A 6,105-nucleotide genomic window follows, 5' to 3' on the forward strand; every position below is an offset into this window, starting at 1 on the left:
TGTGAAATATCTTCCGCCCCCCAGCGGAGCGCTTCGGCGCCTCTGCGAAGCAAAACGCGGCATTCAAAAACAACAACCAAAATTGCCGTCGATTTCCTCTCCCTGCCCTGCAATGGCTGGAGCAGAAGGAGAGAGATTTTAGTCTCATTGATCAGAGAAATGGCGTGGAGCGGGCTTATATGTAGTAGGTCAGCGCTTCTATCACCATAATTCTGCTGTCTTCCGTTTGACATTATTTACTCCGTCTCTCTCTCTCGGCGCACACGTCGCCACCCTACTAGTTTCCGTCACAGCATATGCTGCGGCCTTTCAGTCCGGAACGGGGCTCCCCTTCGCCTTGCTGTCTGCCCAACTTAACGGACTTGCGTTGGCTGATCACCCCGTCTTCGCGTCTGTGCCGGCCTTCAATGCAGCGCCCAACCGTCTCTTGACCGAGATTCATTGTATTATTCCACGCGCAAACGGCTACCCTAAATGTGCACAGACAACGCTCATGGTTCAACACGACCAGGGCGCAGTCTGGGAGCCGAGTATACTAAAAAGAGAGTTTAGCAGCCAAAACTCGTCAAAGCACATGTTGGGTTACCCCATCACCTAACAACGATGATGGCGGTTCCCACCCGTGAAATACACAACCTAACCAATATCGGGCGACGATGGCGCTCATGAGCCCACGTCCCCACAAACAGTAAGAGAGAGTGAGAAAGAAAGAAAGAGAGAGAGGAGGAGATTGGCCAACGTGCGGTCCCTCGCCCAATGTCTTCTGCCTCGCTGGGGCAAAGAGAAGAGGAGCGGATAAGGGAGGAGATTGGCCAACGTGCGGTCCCTCGCCCCTACCCCTTACTATAGTGAAATAGTGCCATCCAGTGTACAAGGGCGGACGCTTTTATCACCGTCTCCCACTCGGTGTGTGCACATTCTCGGATCATTTTGTATAGTATGCTATTAAATCGACCCTCGATTGACTCTGACGGTCTCCCATTCGGGTGTGTAAGTTCTCTGTAGTATGCTATTAAATCGACCCCCGATTGACTTTGACGGTCTCCCATGCGGGTGTGGAACTTCTCTAGTATGTTGTACAATATGACCGAGGTGCCTCTACCCCTTACTATAGTGAAATAATGCCATCCAGCGTACAAGGGCGGACGTTTTCATCACCGTCTCCCACTCGGTGTGTGCAGATTGACTTTGACGGTCTCCCATTCGGGTGTGCAAGTTTCTGTAGTATGCTATTAAATCGACCCCCGATTGACTTTGACTGTCTCCCATTCGGGTGCGTGCAAGTTTCGTAGTATGCTATCAAATCGACCCCTGATTGACTTTTGACGGTCTCCCCATTCGGGTGCTTATGCTATTAAATCGACTCCTGATTGACTTGGACGGTCTCCCATTCGTGCAAGTTTCTGTAGATGCTATTAATCTGACCCCGATTGACTTTGACTGTCTCCCCCCATTCGGGTGTGCAAGTTTCTGTAGTATGCTATTAAATCGACCCCCGATTGACTTTGACTGTCTCCCATTCGGGTGTGCAAGTTCTCTGTAGTTTGCTATCAAATCGACCCCCGATTGACTTTGACGGTCTCCCATTCGGGTGTGCAAGTTCTCTGTAGTATGCTATCAAATCGACTCCCGAGTCACTTTGACGGTCTCCCATGCGGGTGTGGAACTTCTCTGGTATGTTGTATAATATGACCGACGTGCCCCTACCCCTTACTATAGTGAAATAGTGCCATCCAGTGTACAAGGGCGGACGCTTTTATCACCGTCTCCCACTCGGTGTGTGCACATTCTCGGATCATTTTGTATAGTATGCTATTAAATCGACCCTCGATTGACTCTGACGGTCTCCCATTCGGGTGTGTAAGTTCTCTGTAGTATGCTATTAAATCGACCCCCGATTGACTTTGACGGTCTCCCATGCGGGTGTGGAACTTCTCTAGTATGTTGTACAATATGACCGAGGTGCCTCTACCCCTTACTATAGTGAAATAGTGCCATCCAGCGTACAAGGGCGGACGTTTTCATCACCGTCTCCCACTCGGTGTGTGCAGATTCTCGGATCATTTTGTAAAGTATGCTCTTAAATCGACCCCCGATTGACTTTGACGGTCTCCCATTCGGGTGTGCAAGTTTCTGTAGTATGCTATTAAATCGACCCCCGATTGACTTTGACTGTCTCCCATTCGGGTGTGCAAGTTTCTGTAGTATGCTATCAAATCGACCCCGATTGACTTTGACGGTCTCCCATTCGGGTGTGCAAGTTTCTGTAGTATGCTATTAAATCGACCCCCGATTGACTTTGACGGTCTCCCATTCGGGTGTGCAAGTTTCTGTAGTATGCTATTAAATCGACCCCCGATTGACTTTGACGGTCTCCCATTCGGGTGTGCAAGTTTCTGTAGTATGCTATTAAATCGACCCCCGATTGACTTTGACTGTCTCCCATTCGGGTGTGCAAGTTTCTGTAGTATGCTATTAAATCGACCCCCGATTGACTTTGACTGTCTCCCATTCGGGTGTGCAAGTTTCTGTAGTATGCTATTAAATCGACCCCCGATTGACTTTGACTGTCTCCCATTCGGGTGTGCAAGTTTCTGTAGTATGCTATCAAATCGACCCCCGATTGACTTTGACGGTCTCCCATTCGGGTGTGCAAGTTTCTGTAGTATGCTATTAAATCGACCCCCGATTGACTTTGACGGTCTCCCATTCGGGTGTGCAAGTTTCTGTGGTATGCTATCAAATCGATCCCCGATTGACTTTGACGGTCTCCCATTCGGGTGTGCAAGTTTCTGTAGTATGCTATTAAATCGACCCCCGATTGACGTTGACGGTCTCCCATTTGGGTGTGCAAGTTTCTGTAGTATGCTATTAAATCGACCCCCGATTGACTCTGAGGGTCTCCCATGCGGGTGTGGAACTTCTTTGGTATGTTGTACAATATGACCGAGGTGCCTCTACCTCTTACTATAGTGAAATAGTGCCATCCAGCGTACAAGGGCGGACGTTTTCATCACCGTCTCCCACTCGGTGTGTGCAGATTCTCGGATCATTTTGTAAAGTATGCTCTTAAATCGACCCCCGATTGACTTTGACGGTCTCCCATTCGGGTGTGCAAGTTTCTGTAGTATGCTATCAAATCGATCCCCGATTGACTTTGACGGTCTCCCATTCGGGTGTGCAAGTTTCTGTAGTATGCTATTAAATCGACCCCCGATTGACGTTGACGGTCTCCCATTCGGGTGTGCAAGTTTCTGTAGTATGCTATTAAATCATTTCCCGATTGACTTTGACGGTCTCCCATTCGGGTGTGCAAGTTTCTGTAGTATGCTATTAAATCGACCCCCCGATTGACTTTGGCCTTTGTCTCATTCGGGTCAGCCTGCAAGTTTCTGTAGTATGCTATTAAATCGACCCCAGATTGACACATTATCTCCCGTTAAAGTTATTGCAAGTTTCTGTAGTATGCTATCCGTCGACCCCCGATTGACTTTGACGGTCTCCTATTCACGGGTGTGCAAGTTTCTGCGGTATGCTATCAAGTCAGACTGATTGACTTTGACAGTCTCTCCCATTCCGGGTGTGCAAGTTTCTTGTAGTATGCTATTAAATCGACCCCCGATTGACTTTGACTGTCTCCCATTCGGGTGTGCAAGTTTCTGTAGTATGCTATCAAATCGACCCCCGATTGACTTTGACGGTCTCCCATTCGGGTGTGCAAGTTTCTGTGGTATGCTATTAAATCGACCCCCGATTGACTTTGACGGTCTCCCATTCGGGTGTGCAAGTTTCTGTGGTATGCTATCAAATCGATCCCCGATTGACTTTGACGGTCTCCCATTCGGGTGTGCAAGTTTCTGTAGTATGCTATTAAATCGACCCCCGATTGACGTTGACGGTCTCCCATTCGTGTGTGCAAGTTTCTGTAGTATGCTATTAAATCGACCCCCGATTGACTCTGAGGGTCTCCCATGCGGGTGTGGAACTTCTTTGGTATGTTGTATAATATGACCGAGGTGCCCCTACCCCTTACTGTAGTGAAATAGTTCCATCCAGCGTACAAGGGCGGACGCTTTCACGACCGTCTCCCACTCGGTATGTGCAGATTCTCGGATCATTTTGTATAGTATGCTATTAAATCGACCCTCGATTGACTCTGACGGTCTCCCATTCAGGTGTGCAAGTTCTCTTGGTGCATTTGAAGTATGAGTTGAGTTTAATGAAGTTGATTTCGTCATAGGCACGGTGCTGTGCTGTGCTGTGCCATCGACAACACCAATAAGGAAGGGGCATCTATTTTTACTTAGGCTAGCATACCTAAGTTAAAGCAAACTCCCCTTGCCAATACAAGAAGGAAGAGAATTTCGACATCGACGAAACCTCCGGCGGCCCGGTAGTGGTTGGTTAGGTTAGGGTTAGGTTAGGTTAGGTTAGGTTAGGTTAGGTTAGGGTAGGTTAGGTTAGGTTAGGTTAGGTTAGGGTAGGTTAGGTTAGGTTAGGTTAGGTTAGGTTAGGTTAGGTTAGGTTAGGTTAGGTTTGGTTAGGTTAGGTTAGGTTAGGTTAGGTTAGACGGCCCGGTAGTGGTTGGTTAGGTTAGGTAGTTGCCTGTATTATTATTCTATAAAATTTAAGGTCCCCCGTTAGACTTTACCACGGTCAGGCTAAACAGTTTAGGCTAGATAGTGGTGGCTGCTTGGATTATTTCTTTGTCTCTTATTGACTTCGGGTGGCTAACCTCTATAAAATTGAGGACACCAATAGACTTTGTACTAAGGTTAGGTTAAACAGACACTTGGAGCAGGCCGCTACACACTTTTGCTGTAATGGAGGATTTCGCCATCGGGGAGCGTGACGAAACCTCCGGCGAAAGTAGTGGTTAGGTTAGGCGGCCCGGTAGTGGTTGGTTAGGTTAGGTAGTTGCCTGTATTATTATTCTATAAAATTTAAGGTCCCCCGTTAGACTTTACCACGGTCAGGCTAAACAGTTTAGGCTAGATAGTGGTGGCTGCTTGGATTATTTCTTTGTCTCTTATTGACTTCGGGTGGCTAACCTCTATAAAATTGAGGACACCAATAGACTTTGTACTAAGGTTAGGTTAAACAGACACTTGGAGCAGGCCGCTACACACTTTTGCTCTAATGGAGGATTTCGCCATCGGGGAGCGTGACGAAACCTCCGGCGAAAGTAGTGGTTAGGTTAGGCGGCCCGGTAGTGGTTGGTTAGGTTAGGTAGTTGCCTGTATTATTATTCTATAAAATTTAAGGTCCCCCGTTAGAATTTACCACGGTCAGACTAAACAGTTTAGGCTAGATAGTGGTGGCTGCTTGGATTATTTCTTTGTCTCTTATTGACTTCGGGTGGCTAACCTCTATAAAATTGAGGACACCAATAGACTTTGTACTAAGGTTAGGTTAAACAGACACTTGGAGCAGGCCGCTACACACTTTTGCTGTAATGGAGGATTTCGCCATCGGGGAGCGTGACGAAACCTCCGGCGAAAGTAGTGGTGGCTGCCTGTATATCTCTATAAAATTTAGGCCGCCAATAGACTTTACACCAAGGTTGGCTGCTTGGATTTTTTCTTTCTGTCTGTTATTGACTTAGGCTGGCTAGCCTCTATAAAATTGTGGACACCAATAGACTCTGTACTAAGGTTAGGTTAAACACACACTTCTGCTGTAACGGAGGATTTCGCCATCGGGGGGCGTGACGAAACCTCCAGCGGTCTGGACTGCACCACGGTTAGGTTAGGTAGTAGTGGCTGTCTGGATTATTTCTTTGTCTTACTCAGGCTGGCAAGCCTTGCTAAAACTTTAGGACACCAATACACTCTTCTACTACCAAGGAGAGGTTGTTGGATTATTTGTTTGTCTATAAAACTTCAGGACACCAACACACTCTCTACTACCACCAAGGAGAGGTTGTTGGATTATTTGTTTGTCTTTTACTTAGGCTGGCAAGCCTCTATAAAACTTCAGGACACCAATACACTCTCTGCTACCAAGGAGGGTTGTTGGATTATTTGTTTGTCTCTTGCTTAGGCGTAAGCCTCTATAAAACACTAGGTTACAATACACTTCCCAGCAGGTTAGGTTAAACAGACA

Source organism: Homarus americanus, unplaced genomic scaffold (assembly GCF_018991925.1).
Source record: "Homarus americanus isolate GMGI-L3 unplaced genomic scaffold, GMGI_Hamer_2.0 scaffold41843, whole genome shotgun sequence".
NCBI classification, from domain to species: Eukaryota; Metazoa; Arthropoda; class Malacostraca; order Decapoda; family Nephropidae; genus Homarus; species Homarus americanus.